Raw genomic sequence first — 19,335 nt, forward strand, 5'->3', positions numbered from 1 at the left:
ACTAAGTCCCGCCCCTTGAAGGCAGACAGGCAAATCATAGTGTTGCAGTGTCTCTGACCAGGGTCGGACAACTGTACAGCTTGCTGGGGATTTCGAGCTAGTATTGGTTAAACAACGTGGACTACAAAAGAAAAGGTTTTGTCTTCTATTACAGCGTTTAAACATGTTGATAGCTGTTCCCAGTAGTTGTGTGACAACGAAGAGCAAAGAATTCAGATAAGGTGAGCCACAAAAATATGATTGGGAACTCCTTTTTCCAATTATTCTGACACCACATAAATGTAGCAGAAATGTCCCTATCTCACAATGTTAACGTACGTGAAATCTCATTTGTAAATCTGCCCCAATGATTCAGATCTGCTCCAAAATGTAGTGGGTGCTTACTTGGCCCATGCTACACGCGTCCACCATGAGAATCTGGTTTCTGGAATCTTGTTGGTTTGTGAAATGTTATAGTTCAGCGGAAAAATTCCAGATTACTTGTAGTGCCTGGAGCGCATATAATATATGTATTAACAACTTAACCTTAATGCTATACTATGATCATACAGAAAGTTACATGTTATTAAAAATTGTACACTGTCTCCTCCTAACTTGTCATCATTTTCTTTGTTAGATCGTTGTTGTTTTTTTGAAGTGTTTTAATCCTTGTTTTGGGGATCCTAAACACACTGTTTTGTACTATAAATGTTTGTGTTGCACTCATAAAGATCTCATCTGAACAGATTTCAAACAACTCTGAGTTGTAGTTTAAACTTTTACAGCCAACTTAATAAAATTATGGGTTTTTTTTTCTTTTGTTTTTTTCTTTTGGGCTCAAGTCCATAACATACAGTTAGAGCAGGGATCTTCGACTGGGGTTCCCGGATCCCTAGGGGGTCCTCAGAGTCAATGCAGGGGGGGGGGGCCTCCAAATTATTGTCCTAAAATGAATCCAACATATCATTAGCAAACATAAATTCCCACTGATCATAGGCTTACTGGCCCATAGGTATAGGCCATCCCACAGATACAGTTCATCCTAAGGATTCCCTGTGCCACATGTATGTTTAACATTAAAACATGATTCATAAAATCATGCCAACAATTATTAGGCTATTTCAAATGCTTATTCTATGCAAAAAGGTATGTATAACAACACATTTTTACTCCTATCGCGTAAAATACGGATGCTTGGTCAGGTGGTCATGTGGCATCCATGGAGCATACATACATCCCAATATTGTCCATGTTCTCCGGAAAGGAATTATGTCTATAACTTGTTCACTTGTTAACTGTTCACACAATACAGTAACGTGAGTTATTTAAATTAGCTGGATACATGGTTAAACGTCATTTTACCATTGTATCGCTGAGTATACTTTGTCCACAGCAATCCCACCATCAGTCCCCAAACTTCCCAGTTAGAGAGTAAATACCCTAAACATATTCTTGTTAATGTTAACAATCAATCCCAAAAGGAACTAAGCAGGCCTGCTATGTTGCATGATCTTGCCATTTTCAGCGTGTAGCTTGCTAGCTCGAAGTTTGTCCTTGTTTCTCGTATCGATGAGATTTTGAGAACGGCGACACACAGCGAACAGAATGTAAGGATGTCATGGATGTCAGGCATTATCCTGGAAATGTACTTCTGTTGATTCAGACTCATCACACTAAAAGCTAAGTCTAGGGGGCATGACTACACTTTGGGAGCATATTAGACTAAAACGGCAACTTGAAAAAGAATGTGCTACTTTCTTCCTTAAGACTTCCCCTTTTGAAGTGCATAAGTTACGGCACTTATGGTGGACATATTTATTCATTCATTCATTCAATTTGAAAGCCCAAAGAGAAAACAAAGCAAGATCAAATTAAAAATATATTATTTTACTGCGCTATAGGAAACTGAAAAAGCAACGTTGATATGTAAAATAATTTATCTATTGATTTTTACATATGCTTTTAACATTTGGCTTTTCAATTTTGATTTAACTTAATTCAAAATCTGTGGCAGTTTCACAGAATTGTTTGCAATTCTGTGATGGGTCCCTTACGTTAAGGAAAAGGTTGTGGGGGGGCTTACGGTTCCGTGACGCGCGGAAAGAACAGTACAGATGGGTTTATGAAAAGAAGAAAGCAACTTTAGGAAACATTACACACGGGACACAATCCCCGGTCTCCCGGGTGAAAGTCCTGTGTTTGACCCATCCACCCACCCCCCTGACCAACCTCCTTATGCTGATTTTCAGACTTTCATAGTACTCGCTACCATAGTCGCTCCTAATGCTACATCATCTTTTCATTGACTTTACATTGGCATTGTTTTCCATGGTGGCCGCACAGACCAACCGCCACCACACAATGCAATGTTACCAATTTGTGATCATTTCAAGAAATTCTCGAGCTCAGATTGTTCACTTTAGATGATAGAAACTGGTGATGTAGGCTAAACACAAACGACATTTCATGCAACAACCGTGAAGTTTGCATCTTACTGTAATTGGGCCCTTGTACTTTTTTGTTCATTTGATTTCCAATTTTGAAACAATATCCAAGTTTGAAAAATGGGTAATTTTTAAACCTTGTTAATATTGATGACAATGTGTTCAAACAGAAAACGAGCCATATTTCAGGAAATAAACTTGCCCATGATTAAAAGACTTTCAGCTAACAGAGGGGTCTGTGAGCAATACTAGCCGACCGGTGAGCCAGCGGTCCCGGCCGCCACCAGCTGGCTGTCACGTCAGACTGGAGCTTCTCGAGTCGACAACACTGAAGAGAAAATATGCAATTAGCTATCAATTTTTATAAAACTGTCCATATTCAAACTCTACACAGTTAATTTCTTGCATGAAAAAGCTGTATGGAGAAGGGAGGAGGGAATGATGGACACTGGTAAAGAGACAAAGAGAGAGAATTGGAGGAGGCATAAACAAAGAGAGAGAAAGAAAGCAGATGGGTGCTTTTGGTGTAGAGCCCTCCCCGTCGCCCCCCCTCCCGTTGCCACACCCATGTCTAATAGTATTAATAATATTCCCTGGTCCTCTTCACACACCCTGCCCAAATCAGTACACATGGATATTTCCACTGGTTTTACTCTATTTGTCTGTTTCTCTTCTTTTCCAACCAAATATCAATTTATTGCATAAAATTCTTGCTCAAAAATTTCAAATTAAGATTAAGCTGTATAATCAAAAGTGAAATGGATCTGCCTGTCCCTTGTGGTTTATAGTTTCCCAATGTGATGCAAGAAAGTTTAAACGTTCTTCCACACTCTCACGCAATCTAATCACTCTTCTAATAGAACGTTTTACACTGTACAGGTGTTCATGATTTTATGTCTATGCCCTTGATCTGAGCTGTGCATTCACCTGCTTTTAACCGCATAAACACAAGTCTAGGAAAGTGGTAGATGAAAGAGTAAACAATCAATTTTCAAGGCGTACACCTGAAATGTCCCCGTAAAATGTCTCCAGGACTTAATTTAGACCCTGGTCCCTGCTGTCTAACCGCCATGAGTTCCTCAGAAGGCTCCTAGTTCCTAAGGAAAATTCGTGAGGTCTAAAAAAAGGCTTTTGTTTAAAAAAAACAATAGTACTCGCAACAGTGTCGGTAATGGCTCACTGTACAATGTAAGCTACTAGCCATTTGCTTTTGCATCTATTCTGTTTTGGGTTAACATAGAATGTGTCTTAGCTCCATTGTTCCGTATAACTTTTACTTTAACTGTTTTTTTTTGTTTTTAAACAAGACTTAAACCCCAGTCTCCTGAGTGAAAACCCTGTTTTAGTCAGACCCATCCACCACCCTATCCTACCCAAGACCCCAGGAACAGCGTCATGTCTTGAAGCGACCATGGGCTTAGCGGGTAACGGTGGAACTGCACCCCTGTGGCCCAGAAAGACTTTTCCCATGGACGTTGCATGGTGAAAGAAACTTCTACCACCCCGAACACTTAAAGTGTCCCCGTTTAAAACGTCATGTTTTAAATAAATGTAACATTCACTTGTAGCCGAATCCAGAATTATTAAACTAGGTTGATAAACACAATGCACAGGCTCATATGACAGTTCTCTCAAGGTCTTGTAGCTGTAATAATGAAAAATAGTTAATAGTTGTAATTCACCATGTGTTCTATTAATACATCCATGGTATTATCTTATAATACGTCCGAGGGTTGAAAGGATGTATGTATGCTGTAAAGCCTGTAACGTGGACGTAACGTCATAATTGTCTCCCAATCTGCCGGGGCTCTCGGCTAGTAGCTAACGTCAGCGGTAGCTAGCATGGATGTATTCAGAGAATGACAACACTATGCATATACACTCACCTGTAGGATTATTAGGAACACCATACTAATACTGTGTTTGACCCCTTTTCACCTTCAGATGGCATTTCCTGCTGAAGTAGCCATCAAGGGTGTACATGGTGGCCATAAAGGATGACATGGCAGAACAATGCTCGGTAGGCCTGGCATTTAAACAGTAGTAGGCCGTGCATTTACAAGCTCAGTAGGCCGTGGCATTTAACAATGCTCAATTGGCACCTAAGCCTAAATTGTGCCAGAAAACATCCCCCACACCATTACACCACACCACAGCCTGCACAGTGGTAACAAGCATGATGGATCCATGTCTCATCTGTTTACGCCAAATTGTGACTCTACCATCTGAATGTCTCACAGAAATCAAGACCATCAGACCAGGCACCAATTTTCCAGTCTCAACTTTCATTTTCTGGCCTGCAAATTGTGCCTCTTTTCTATTTGTAGTGGATGATTGGTAACCCGGTTGGGTCTTCTGCTGTTGTACCATCCGGCTCAAGGTTGTGCGTGTTGTGGCTTCCAAATGCTTTGCTGCATACCTCGGTTGTAACGAGTGGTTATTTCAGTCAAAGTTGTTCTTCTATCAGCTTGAATCTTCGGCCCATTCTCCTCTGACCTCCAGCATCAACAAGGCATTTTTCGCCACAGGACTGCCGCATACTGGATTTTTTCCCTTTTCACACCATTCTTTGTAAACCCTAGAAATGGTTGTGCGTGAAAATCCCAGTAACTGAGCAGATACTGAAATACTCAGACGGCCCGTCTGGCACCAACAACCATGCCACGCTCAAATTGCTTAAATCCCTTTCTTTCCCATTCTGACATTCAGTTTGGAGTTCAGGAGATTGTCTGACCAGGACCACACCCCTAAATGCATTGAAGCAACTGCCTGTGATGGTTGATGTAATTGCATGTAATGAGAAATGACATGTTTTCCTCCAAACTGTAGTTGCTGGCTGCTACGTCTCTGCTGAACCGCTGGCTGCTTCCTTGGCCATGACTGTGAGCAGTGTGGGGAAGTATTCGTTCTACAACACCTGCACCACCTGATCATGTTGTAGTTTCTGTTCCGTTTCAATTACCCACCATCTCACCATGGCTCTATATATCTTATTTGTATTATCTGTATTTATATTTTCCATTCGAGAACTTTTTTTAATATTATTTATATTATGATCACACTAAATATCATCTATATTTTGGTATTTTACGTTTGGCAATATTATTTAGACATTTTTCATTTAATTCACTACTTACTTACGTTCCAATATTTTTTGTACATATGGCCACCTCACTTTAGATTTATTGTTACTTACAATACCTTTTAGATATCCACTTTACATTCATTCAGTCACTTTTTGCACATTATCTGTTGTTTGCCTGGTGTTTTGTTTGTTGGTTGGTTTTTTTATGGAAAAACTGCTGCTGTAAAAAGCGAATTTCCCCATTGTGATGAACAAGTATATGCAATGTAAACTAATTCAGATCCTTTACGATACAGTACAAAAGTAGTAATACCACACTCACCTGTAAAAAAAGTTACAATTAAAGTCCTGCATTGAAAATGTTACTAAGTAAATATATGTAAGTATCGTAAGAAAAAAAGTACTCATGTTAAAAAATCCTCACATTTTAGAACTGAAACAAAAACGTCTGCTGTCAATTACTAAGTCCACAGTAATTGCCTACATTATATATGTTGTCGTTTAATTTATAATAAAACATAGTATTTATACACTAAACGTGGTATAGGCTGAACAATTCATGCGTTTTCAATTAGAATTGAGATTTACTAATTGTGAAGACCGTGACATTTGGTTTAACATTTGTTTCTCTTTTATATTATATTTACTGTTTTTTTCATAATAATGCCTGAATAATGTTAGAATATCACTTACTGCTGGAAATTCATATCTATGTTCCTCACATAAAGAGAGCACTTATATGTCTCATGTTAGAATGTTCCATGGCAGGTTTGTTTGTCACACAGACAAAATTGAACTTCATCTAAACTTAAAACAATCAATTTGCAAATCAAATTAATTGTTTCTTTAAATCGTTTAGCCCCTAACGTGTAATGTGCAAGATGTAAATAAATCTAATTTAGGATATGTGTGCAAAAATCTTAATTTTGTAAGACTAGACAAAGCTGTCAGATTATGTATGTGTGAAAAGTACACAAATTCTCTTTGAAAGTAGTGGAGTAGAAGTGAAAGTGGCATGAAAAGAAAAGCCTCAAGTAAAGTACACATACCTCAATTTGTACTTAGTCGTACTTAAGTAAATTTACATTCATGCATACATATATTTACATTCCACCACTGCTTGTGAGTTTTTTGTTACGTTATCCCTCCACAGTTTTCACTGCTTCAGTTTTGACTTGAGTGCTCTGTAAAAAAACGCGCAGAATTTATTTTTCGAATGAAGACAGTAAAGTGTGGCGGGGGAAGAATGCACACTCGTACAAGATGAGTACACCCACTATATTCCCATCTGCTGATATGTCGCCTTTACTGCTATTGCCTTCATTCCTATTCTGACTGCTCAGAACGGATTTACCTGTGACCCAAAGTGCAAAAAAAAAACTATCATATGTGGGAACTGAGTTTTCCCCGCCATCAATGTGTTTTTGTTGATTTTTCCCCAGTGGACAAGGTATCTGTGTCCCATCTACTGCTGGCTATTGGTGAGTTGTCCTGCTGGAATGTTTCACACCACGTTTTCATGGATAGTTCAAACACACAACCCACACACACACACACACACACACACACACACACCACCACACACATTGAAGGGATAGCATAATCTTTCCCAAGCCCCGAGCCAAACGCCATTAAACCATACAACAGATACTGTCCTGTATGTCTAAGGTGGTTAAGCAGTGTCTCTTATGTCTTTCACATTTTAATTTATATACTCCGCTTTAAAACTATTTTTTGTCTAAAGTGGCTGTAATCATTCAAATCATTCATCATCTATATGATTGAATTCATTCCCTGTGCTGTTTTGGGCATTTTCGACTCGGACTAGGGAGTGTGACAACAACATGCCGAAATCAGTGAACAGAGAGAAAGAAGCATTCATCTCCGAATTTATGAAACAAGAAATAGGACTCAAATTAAAGAGACAGAGCAGAGAAAAAGGAACAACAACTTCTTTCCTGTTATCACCTGACACTGGAAGCGGCGTCACATGCCCCCCCCCCCCCCCCCCCCCCTTTTTGGTCTGGGTCACTCATGTCCACCCAAGCCTTCTTCTTGCAATGAACAGTTGTGTTTGGAGGGCCCTAACTAGTTTTTATTTATGGATCTCCCTAAATCTTTAGTCTATGCACAGGAGAGGGAGAGAAAGTTGTTGTTTTTTAATGATTGTAATGATTAATTATTATTATTTTTTTTTAAGTCAGGTTTAATTCTATATTTTTCATATTGTCAACAAATCCCTAAAAAACCAAAACCATCAAGTGTTCCGTCCCTCAATAAATTCTTCACAGCTTCACAACTTTGGCTCTCATCCCCACTGATTGGCTAAACAACTTTCTAAAACAGCTGGGCATTGAGTTTTTTAACAAACGAATTAAACAGTAGGAGAGGGACATTTGTTGGGACTATTTTTGCCGGGGATAATACTATTTGATCCTCTTGTCTATTGTAACTATTTGACAGTGTTGGAAGAAGTATTTAGATCCTTTATTTAATTAAAAGTACTAATACCACCTGTAAAAACTACTTTTGCAAGTAAAAGTCCTGCATTAAAATGTTACTCAAGTAAAATACTCAATGCAGAAAAAATCCTCACATTTTAAAACGGGAAACGATCCAAACAGTTCTGTCGATCACATTGTTTAATTGGCATCATTTCACGGAACAAATTATATTGTTGGTAGTTTAATTCATTGTAAACATTGTATTTTATAAACTACATGGTTTTTGTGTGCAAAAATCTTACTAGTAAATTAATACTAAGCTGTCAGATGATTGTAGTAAATAAAAAGTACAATTTTCTCTCTGAAATATAAAGATATGAAGTAGAAAGGGCTGAAAAGAAAAGAGTCAAGTAAAGTACAATGTACCTCAAATTGACTAAAGTACAGTACTTGAGTAAATGTACTTAGTTACCTGCACCTCTGCAATTTGAGCATGTGACTCTAACCTTTCCAGTATGGGTCTGGTTTATCCACCACAGTACACAGAACCAACAGTATAATTATCTATGAGCTTTAAGGATACACAGCATGATGGGAAAAATACAAACTGTGAACAATCAAACTGCTGTTGATGTGCTGTTATGAGCCGATGTCTGCATTCACAGTAACTTCACGGTTGCTGCTTAATGACAATGCTCACCAAATGGGGGAGCTTAAAACCTGGGTTAATTTAACTGAATACCTCACGATTCACAGCTTTCCAATCACGCTGAGAAGAACAGAACTCAGACACCATTGCACCACTTTTCCATGTGTACACTGTTGCATGCATGGTACGTAAATTGGAGCAGTAATCAACCTGATTTTGAGTAGTTGTCCAACTGTGTGCTATTATTGACCCTGACTAAGTCCCGCCCCTTGAAGGCAAGACAGGCAATCATAGTGTTCGTGTGTCTCTGACCAGGGTCGGACAACTGTACAGCTTGCTGGGGATTTCGACTATGTATTTGGTTAAACAACGTGGACTACAAAAGAAAAGGTTTGGTCTTCTATTACAGCGTTTAAACATGTGATAGCTGTTCCCATAGTATTGTGTGACAACGAAGACAAAGAATTCAGATAAGGTGAGCCCAAAAATATGATTGGGACCTCCTTTTTCCAATTATTCTGACACACACATAAATGTAGCAGAAATGTCCCTTCTCACAATGTTAACGTACTTGAATCTCATTTGTAAATCTGCCCCAAGGATTCAGATCTGCTCCAAATGTAGTGGGTGCTTACTTGGCCATGCTACACGCGTCCACCATGAATCTGGTTTCTGGAATCTTGTGGTTTGTGAAATGTTATAGTTCAGCGGAAAAATTCCAGATTACTTGTAGTGCCTGGAGCGCATATATATAGGTATTAACACTTAACCTTATGCATACTATGATCATACAAAGTTACATGTTATTAAAAATTGTACACTGTCTCCTCCTAACTGGTCATCATTTTTTGTTTAGATCGTTGTTGTTTTTTTGAATGTTTTAATCCTTGTTTGGGGATCCCAAACACACTGTTTGTACTATAGTTTTGTGTTGCACTCATAGATCTCATCTGAACAGATTTCAACAACTCTGAGTTGTATTTAAACTTTTACAGCCAACTTAATAAAATTATGGTTTTTTTCTTTTGTTTTTTTCTTTGGGCTCATATCATAACATACAGTTAGAGCAGGGATCTTCACTGGGTTCCCGGATCCTAGGGGGTCCTCAGAGTCAATGCAGGGGGGGGGGCCTCCAAATTATTGTCCTAAAATGAATCCACATATCATTACAAACATAAATTCCCACTGATCATAGCTTACTGGCCCATAGGTATAGGCCATCCCACGATACAGTTCATCCTAGGATTCCCTGTGCCACATGTATGTTTAACATTAAAACATGATTCATAAAATCATGCCAACAATTATAGGCTATTTCAAAGGCTTATTCTATCAAAAAGGTATGTATAACAACACATTTTTACTCCTATCGGTAAAATACGGATGCTTGGTCAGGTGGTCAGTGGCATCCATGAGGCATACATACTCCCAATATTGTCCATTTTCCTCGGAAAGGAATTATGTCTTAACTTGTTCACTTGTTAACTGTTCACACAATACAGTAACGTGAGTTATTTAAATTAGTGGATACATGGTTAAACGTCATTTTACATTGTATCGCTGAGTATACTTTGTCCACACAATCCCCCATCAGTCCCCAACTCCCAGTTAGAGAGTAAATACCCTAAACATATTCTTGTTAATGTTAACAATCATCCCAAAAGGAACTAAGCAGGCCTGCTATGTTGCATGATCTTGCCATTTTCAGCGTGTAGCTTGCTACTCAGTTTGTCCTTGTTTCTCGTATCGATGAGATTTGAGAACGGCGACACACACGAACAGAATGTAAGGATGTCATGGATGTCAGGCATTATCCTGGAAATGTACTTTCTGTTGATTCAGACTCATCACCACTAAACTAAGTCTAGGGGGCATGACTACCTTTGGAGCATATTAGACTAAAACGGCAACTTGAAAAAGAATGTGCTACTTTCTTCCTTAAGACTTCCCCTTTTGAAGTGCATAAGTTACGCACTTATGTGGACATATTTATTCATTCATTCATTCAATTTGAAAGCCCAAAGAGAAAACAAACAAGATCAAATTAAAAATATATTATTTACTGCCCCACATCCCAAAGATGCTCTATTGGGTTGAGATCTGGTGACTGTGGGGGCCATTTTAGGACAGTGAACTCATTATCATGTTCAAGAAACCAATTTGAAATGATTCAAGCTTTGTGACATGGTGCATGATCCTTCTGGAAGTAGCCATCAGAGAATGGGTACATGGTGGCCATAAAGGATGGACATGGTCAGAAACAATGCTCAGTAGGCCGTGGCATTTAAAACAGCTCAGGTAGGCCGTGGCATTTAACAATGCTCAATTGGCACTAAGGGCCTAAAGTGTGCCAGAAACATCCCCCACACCATGACACACCACCAGCACCTGCACAGTGGTAACAACCATGATGGATCCATGTTCTCATTCTGTTTACCGCCAAATTGTGACTCTACCATCTGAATGTCTCCACAGAAATCAAGACTCATCAGACCAGGCAACAATTTTCCAGTCTTCAACTGTCCAATTTTAGTGAGCTCTTGCAAATTGTAGCCTCTTTTTCCTATTTGTAGTGGAGATGAGTGGTACCCGGTGGGTCTTCTGCTGTTGTACCCATCCGGCTCAAGGTTGTGCGTTTGTGGGCTTCACAAATGCTTTGCTGCATACCTCGGTTGTAACGAGTGGTTATTTCAGTCAAAGTTGCTCTTCTATCAGCTTGAATCAGTCGGCCCAGTCTCCTCTGACCTCCAGCATCAACAGGGCATTTTCGCCACAAGGACTGCTGCATACTGGATGTTTTTCCCTTTTCAACACCTTCTTTGTAAACCCTAGAAATGTTTTGCTGTGAAATCCCAGTAACTGAGCAGATACTGAAATACTCAGACTGGCCCGTCTGCACCAACAACCATGCCACGCTCAAAATTGCTTAAATCCCCTTTCTTTCCCATTCTGACATTCAGTTTGGAGTTCAGGAGATTGTCTTGACCAGGACCACACCCCTAAATGCATTGAAGCAACTGCCATGGGATTGGTTGATTAGATAATTTCATTGATGAGAAATTGAACAGGTGTTCCTAATAATCCTTTAGTTGAGTGTAAGCCTACATAACGTTACTACAGGCATAGTGATTACATCCCCTTGGTTCTCTCAAAACAGTTTTAATCTTAAATTAAGATAGGAAGTTCATTTTAAAATAAGGAAAATGTTTTTTGTAACTTAAATACAATGTAACTATCACTCGACCTGGTTTAGTGGTTTATTGTAAAAGCTAAAAAAACATAATGCAGGTCAAGTTAAATATAGAGCTAGTCAGGTAGCTAACGTTAACGTAACATCTTATATGCCCCTAAGAGCCGTTGTGGGTTTAGGTTTAGGGTTTAACACCTGTCTTATGATACATCCGAGGGCTGTATGCTGTAAAGCCTGTAATGTGGATGAGGGATGGACCCATGGATGTATTAAGAGAAGCTCTGGTCACGAAACTGCAAGTTAGCCTTAGTAGCTAGCTAGCTGGTAGCACGACATAATGATTACATCTCCTTGGTTCTCTAAAAACATCCTTAGTTTAGTTAGATACGCATGTAAATGATCAGGAACAACAAAAACACAATGTTAGTGACTATTTTAGACAATGAAACGTTGAGTTCATGGGTTTGCCGCATATACCATGGATGTATTAAAAGAAGAACGTATACTTGTAAGAGACAAGAGAAAGAAGCTCATAAGCGTGCAGTGTTGCTCCGACAGCACAAACAAACTTGCTAGTGTGCATGTCCCTCATGACATCATGGACCAGTCAATGCAAAAGATCGAGCTCCATGACTGCGGAAGATCCGTGTATTTTTGAGCTCCATGAGTGCTTTATGCGCTTTTGAGCAACACTCATTGGAATAAACGGGGCTTTGCGCCAAACACTGTATCCAATTCTCTGAGTACATGCAATATCCTACCTCCTATTTGTCACAGTTATACTTCGTCACATTACTTTCTGCTCTACTCCCGTCATAACTACTACGGCCATTAGAGGGTGCCACCACTATAAATGGAAATATAGGTTGTAATTGCTGCTTGAACAAACAAATGAAGTGGCCGTTATTTGGGGGAGGACAATCTCCATGACTCAAATATTACAGCATGTGTGTGTGTGTGTGTGTGTGTGTGTGTGTGTAGCCCTGGCATTTTTCTTCTTGTGCGTCTGTGAGAATTTATAGACCCTGATGATATAAAAATGCATGTGTGCTGTCACAGTGAGTATAAATAAGAACATGATGGTCAGCAAACTAATTCTGGTGACAGTGGTAATCCTGCTTGTTACCACCCAAAGGTGCAACACGGTGATGGATGGAAGCAACATCTAGTCTCATGTACAGGGCTGCCGTGATGAGTGGGAACAGTGAACTCACCATGAGTCAGGTTCACACTGAAGTTCACACTGATAGTTACACACACATGCAACCTGATACATGCACAGAGAAACGTAGACACGTAATAACTATAGAATAGAGCGTTCACTGATATTGTAGCATGAAATGTTCTCTGTTATGTTATTGTAGGTTCTGATAATTATACCAATTTTTATAGCATGTTTGGAAACAAACAACGTAGCCTTTCATTATGGTTTTAATGCATAAATTGTTAACCAGTTTCCAGAATGGAAAAAAGAGAAGCAGAGAATGAAAAATCAGGACAAAGCAACTGCAAAAAGGAGAGAAAGACAAGGAGCGGGCAGATTTTGCACAGAGAGGGAAATAAAAGAAGAGCGAGGGAGAAATAAATAAAGATAGATGAAGGGAGGGAGGGAGGGAGGGATGGTGTGGGTGCAGCTCTCCAGTTGGTGTTGCTATGGCCCTGCCCTCCCTGCTCACTGAGCCATTTCCTGTTTTTGACCTGAAATCTTTATTTAGAGCCATCCCTCCTCGCTGCTCAGCATTCATGAGTCAACTCGGAATCCAGTGAGATGAAGACAGAACTAAAATCAGATCTCCATTCACCACAAAAGCTCCAAACTGTATGCATGCACGCGTTGCATGCACAAGAGCAACCCAGGCTAACCTGCCTGTTAGCCGAGCTCCAGCTGAGCTTTCATTCAGGCTGTTTGCATATATTGAGAATCTCTGTTGCCAGATTAACACAATATTCCTCAGAATATTCCTGTCTTTTATTGTTTGAGCAGCAGTTTGCATAAGCTCTGCTGTCTGCACTATTTGAGCTGAGTCAGTTTATAAAAGAGTCTCATACATGTTGTACTGTCCAATGATGGATGTTTTTGTCTTCAGCCAGGGGTTCCCAATCTTTTTCTACAGGGCTCTCCTTTTGTAGATACATTTCATATTTTTCAAACTGTATGACTAGCGTAGTGACTGCCGCATCTACAGTAAGCATATCTTCAATGTGTACATTTAAAAAACAAAAAACAAATAGGCCAATATTTGCTATAATATGCTGGATTCATATTATTGTATATTTTCCTTTTTTTTTAAAAAGGAAAAAATATTTTTTTAACATAACTTGGCAGCCCCCCTGCACTAACTCTGCGGAGCCCCTAGGGGTCACGGACCCCCTATTATATATCTCTGACTTATGCTATTGTATTTACATTTTCATTTTCCTTACACACTTCCTTTGGCAATGTAAATGTCTGTTTCAGATGCCAATAAAGACCCTTAAAAATTGAATTAAGATCAGCTGTTTCTCCGTGAACTGGAGAGGAATGCGGTTTTTCCATTACATGATACCTGCTCCACTCGGCTTGTCTCCACTCGGCCGCGGTGCCCCGTCCTCCTCTCTCCATTGCAGATTAGTACCGCCTCATGCGTGAGGCGAGTGTAGCTGGTCGTCATAGCCGGAAACTGCCGTGACATGACGCAACACACACACAGAGAACGTTGTGTTGTTTTTGAAGGCAAATTTAGTTTCAAAAGGAGATGGAGGCAGCAAAAAAAACACCACTGGATAAACTATTTAAACACGGCAGGTTTGTTCAGGACACCCCCGTCTGTCGCTAGCGATGTTGACGCAGTGAATAGTGCCGATTCTATCCGACCAATCAGTAGTCTGCAGGTTTTCACGTCACCTTTTGGTATCTCCTCGGCTCGCTTGGAACCTCGACTGAGGTAGTACCAAAAAAAGTACCTGGTAGCAGGTACCAGGGATGTTTTTTCGTAATGGAAAACCAAAAACGTTGAGGAGAGTCGAAACATGTCGATGAGGTACATTGTAGTGGGAACACGACATGAGAGGGAGAGAGATAGAGGGAGAAGTGAGAAACATTTAGCTTTTTTTTCTACGAAGGGATGGTCAACGAGACACAACGAGATTCGACATGGAGATTGGCAGTCGGCTCCTTAGATGAAGGTAGTTGTTTTGGTAGTTGTGGTGTTTGGTGTAGCTTCATCGGACGCTAAACATTTACCTGGCAGCTGGGCCTGAAATTAACACCCGCCCACCCACCAAATGTGGGTGAATTTTGCAATTGGCGGGTAACACTGTCAATCCACCTGCCAAATTGGCAGGTAACCAATGAAAATTGAGTGATTCAGACGCGTAACTATTAGTGAGCAGGGTACACAGTTGCTTATATGCCCGGACCAATCAGGGGCCCGCATGGAAGACATGGATTGACAGCCGGGGCCCCCTATCGCATTTTCATCACTCGCGACAATCCCAGCAGTCCCACGTGCAGCTGCTGACCAAGCGGGAATGACAACGGGTCAAATTAATTTCCTTGTGTGTGGTATGAAGACAAGACGTGTGTGACTCGAAAATCTCATATATACCAACAAAACGCACAGCGAGAGACGTCCTGCCAACATGTACACATTTTAACATCAATGTACGCTGTAACGCTTTTTTCACTACAAAGTTGCTAAAACTTGCTGCTGTGTCAGTCGGGCGGGGCTGCTCCGTTCCCCTGACGAACACATACACATAAACACACACAATCACACACGGTGGATGCAGGAACAACCACAGATGAGATGTACAGGATGACCTAAATTGAGGACAGCTACATTATTGTAGGTGCAATGATAAGCCGTATAAATGTGTGTCCCAGCCCAGGATAGGAAATGATGCCTTAATGCTGGATTACCCCTACTACAGCACGTGATGTCCACGAGTAGGCTACCATGAATAGGACAGGATAGGATCATAGAGACACAGCAATTCTTGTTTTTCACCTTCATGAGGTAAAAAAAGTGGCTGGTAAAAAGTGACTGGCAGTGGAAAGTGGTCAAAAAAGTTAACTGTTATTTATTGAATTTTAGTGTCACTGTATCCCAACCCTGTTAAGGCCTGGACAGACCAATATTTTAAATGGTGAACTTTCAGGTTAAATCAGTTCATTCCAATGGAATGGCTGCGAGCTGGATCCAGTCACAGAGGCTAAATAAATCTGTACCAGTATATGGTGTTGTGTTGAACTTTGGTGAACTTTGACCAGCAAATCTGCACGGCTGACCGATAGCAAGCTGCTATGACAGCGCTGACCTTTATGATAACAGAGAGCCAAAGACTCTAAATGTCTTTTTGGCTGTTTTGCAGTGTTGTAGTACTCAAGAATGGTTTCAAGATGACTTTCTGAAGGTCTCGCCTCGGAATCGATTCCATTTACACTCAGTTTGGTCTCGGTTTTAGATCAAGTGGAAGTCATTACTGTGATTGGATGTAAAAACTCCCTGCTTCATGCAACCAAAAACTTTCTATTTTGAAATGTCTTACTGTTGACCACCTCCCCCTTAACACACAATCTCAAGAACGTGAATGCGGGAGACAGGAGAAGACGCTCTGGCTATCTGGGAGATGTCAGCCAAATCATTGGTACCAATCTTTACAGCGGAGAGTTTTAGTGCACCATAAAGATGGTTTCCACCCTGGCAAGAGGAGAAACTGAATGACTCTGTGCCAACAATTCAGTTCTGTAAACACAGGACTCCAATTGTGACAGCAAGTTGATCAAAGCCTGTCCTGAGAACAGGGAGACTTGTATCGTGATTGTGTATCAGTGCACAACTGGGTGAGTGTGCAGCAGGAGGCATCAGGGACACAAACGGTCTGAGATGCCCATTTTCTGCCCTGTTCCACTGGTGTTTTTTGTCTGTTTGGAGCAGGTTTTGTTTGAGTTTACTGGACATCATCCCGCCATCTGCTTGCTGGGTAGGACGGTTAACACTAATTGGCCAAACAGCACCATCAGTCCAGCGTTCATTTCTGTGACCACTCACCATTCTCGTGTCAATAAAAGAACAAATTAAGGATTCCAATTTCTCAGTAACATTAAACCTAAGTGCAAAACACCAGCAGATACTAAAATCTCTAATAAAATCCTTTAAAATTTAAAAGCATATGACTAATTTAAATGTACTGGTAGGACTTGTATTTAAATGGGGTCTTGCCACAGTAGTAACAGCACAACTTGAATATGGCCTTATAGTTTCAAAGTGTATAATTATATATTTAGTACTGAGAGGGAGAGAGAAAGAGCGATGTGTGTGTGTGTGTGTGTGTGTGTGTGTGTGTGTGTGTGTGTGTGTGTGTGTGTGGGCGGAGCAAAGTTGATGATGCCACTTCTCGGGGCAGCTGCTTGGTTTCAGCTTCTCCTGCTGACTTCATGTGTTCCTCGTAAATTTGCCTGCTAGTAACAACATGGATCCTGTCATTATTATTCCAGTTATTATAGCCTACTGTTGTTCAATTAAAGTGCTCATATTATGCATTTAGGCTTTTTCCCTTTCCTTTATTGTGTTATATATCTTTTTGTGCATGTTATAGGTTTACAAAGTGAAAAAAAAACAAATCCCCCCCCAAAGAGAGTTACCATCTCCAACAGAAAACACTCTTCACAAACTGCTCCAAGCAGCTCTGTTGTAGTCCAGGCTTTACTTCAGAGACAAACGAGCGTCACTTTGTAGCACACGTTATAATGCTAGCCTAGCTGCTAGCATGGCACGCCTTCGTACTCTGCTTCTGATTGGCTAGTAGTCCTTACCTAGGTATTGCACATGTGCAACTCCCAACAACAATTGAATAGAAGTGAGATGCCTCACTCTGTAGCTAAAAGCGCTCAGCACACAATGTAAACCTATTCTGATATAACCTGTGAATACAATTATGAACCTGAAAATGTGCATAACGTGAGCACTTTAAAAATTACCTTGGGAGTATGATTGATGTTGTTTTAAGGAAAGTAACTGTCAAAAATGTATGAGTATCAGGGAAATATAAATTCATTAATTCTAGGCTAAATGCCATCAGCAGATTTTGTCCATATTAATCTGTATTATATACTTCTAAGTATTAAGGAAAACATTTTAGTGAGGCCTCTGCACAAAAGATTGTACCATCTTAAAGTTGATCACAGTCTGAAAATGTATATTTTATTCATTATTGGATTACCAGTTACATGGTTGTGGAATGCATCCAATTGACCTCTATTTGTCACAGCGTTTTGCTATCTGTCCTCTAACTGTCCCATCTTGGTATCTCCATGGACTGTTGTGTCTTGCTCGTGCCCAGGACAAGAGGATCTCCAAATGTGTCCACCCAGCAGATTATCTAGACTAGAGATTAGAGGGCCCTTATGGTTACTTTGCATGGCAGCTGAATTCTCACTATATTACAAGATCAGACGGGAAAAGCAGGATCACATATCACACACAAATCCAACTTGTCTGGCTTCAAGCAATGCAGTTGGATCCAAACAGCAGCGAACCGAACCAATCAGCTACAGCCACCGTGGTTATTGTGTGTGTGTGACGGCCGCAACTGTTCGTCAAAACAGCATTGGCAGACATGATATAGGCTACATATAAAATCACCTGCCAGGTAGTTTTCTTTAAGTGCCTGCCCTTTTCCGAACAGATTTTAATGACAGCTTCTCAAATGGTTTTGTGTAACAAACCATCTTCTTTTGGGCCCTATTTTGACCCAGGTCCCGGGCCCTTCCACATTAGGAGTTTCCCATGTTCTCCATTTCAGTGCTACATTCACAATACATTTCCTTGTCTTAGCATCGAACACCGGTTTTCCTTGTGTGTAACTTGGTGCCACTTGTGTCCCACTGATTATCTAATATCTTGTTACGTTTTTGCTTCAAATGACACCGATTGCGGACATACAAGCGCACGTGCAGTTTACAACGCGAGGATGTCCGACAGCTCCTGAAGGCAGCATCGTTCCTGCGAGCGGAGGCACTTTTCTCCTCCTATCAGCGCCATTGTGTGACAGAGTCTCGGGGAGCGAGGAGGACGGCTTGTCCTTCTGTAGCCGACAGGACTGTTTAAATACCCTCCATGTTTCTCTTTCAAACTCCGGCGGACCTGGATGTGGTAAGACACCGTTTTTTTTGTTTTTCGAATAGCAGAGTGAAACACGCCGGAGGGAATACATTACGGCAAGGCAGCGTAACGTGAACGGATTCTTGTGAATAATAATAGACACGGCGGAGGTGTTTCAGTAGTGCGGTGGGTAGCGGGGTCTAGTTGAAAAAAGTTTTCGTATTAAATGGATAATATTTGGCTAGACGTGTCTCCGCCGCTGTACTTCCAGTGACCCTGTGCCTCTATCTGCCAACAACTCCTTCCAGTTTCCAGAGCCGAGGCAGCGGCCGCCACTTTCCACTTTATCACCACGGAGAAAACTCGGTCTCGTAAACTTTTTTTTACCCGAAACGCACTGAGTGCTTTCCCCAAACACACTCACCCATTAGCATATACCATGCTATAAGACGTTCTAGA

General features: G+C 40.6%; 1 protein-coding gene across 2 annotated transcripts in view; it reads left to right on the top strand.

Annotated features, from left to right (window-relative positions):
- The window catches only part of sertad2b (SERTA domain containing 2b), a 64,478-nt gene that overhangs the window by 27,586 nt on the left and 17,557 nt on the right, over positions 1-19,335 (top strand). The window contains exon 1 of one of the 2 annotated variants that reach the window (XM_032527486.1): positions 18,805-18,927. The exons of the other annotated variant lie outside the window; for it this stretch is intronic. The gene's annotated coding sequence lies outside the window, so the exon portion shown is untranslated. Of the gene's footprint in view, positions 1-18,804; positions 18,928-19,335 lie in introns of those variants that run through there. 2 annotated transcript variants of the gene reach the window in all.

Source organism: Etheostoma spectabile, chromosome 10, assembly GCF_008692095.1.
Source record: "Etheostoma spectabile isolate EspeVRDwgs_2016 chromosome 10, UIUC_Espe_1.0, whole genome shotgun sequence".
In the NCBI taxonomy this organism is placed as follows: Eukaryota; Metazoa; Chordata; class Actinopteri; order Perciformes; family Percidae; genus Etheostoma; species Etheostoma spectabile.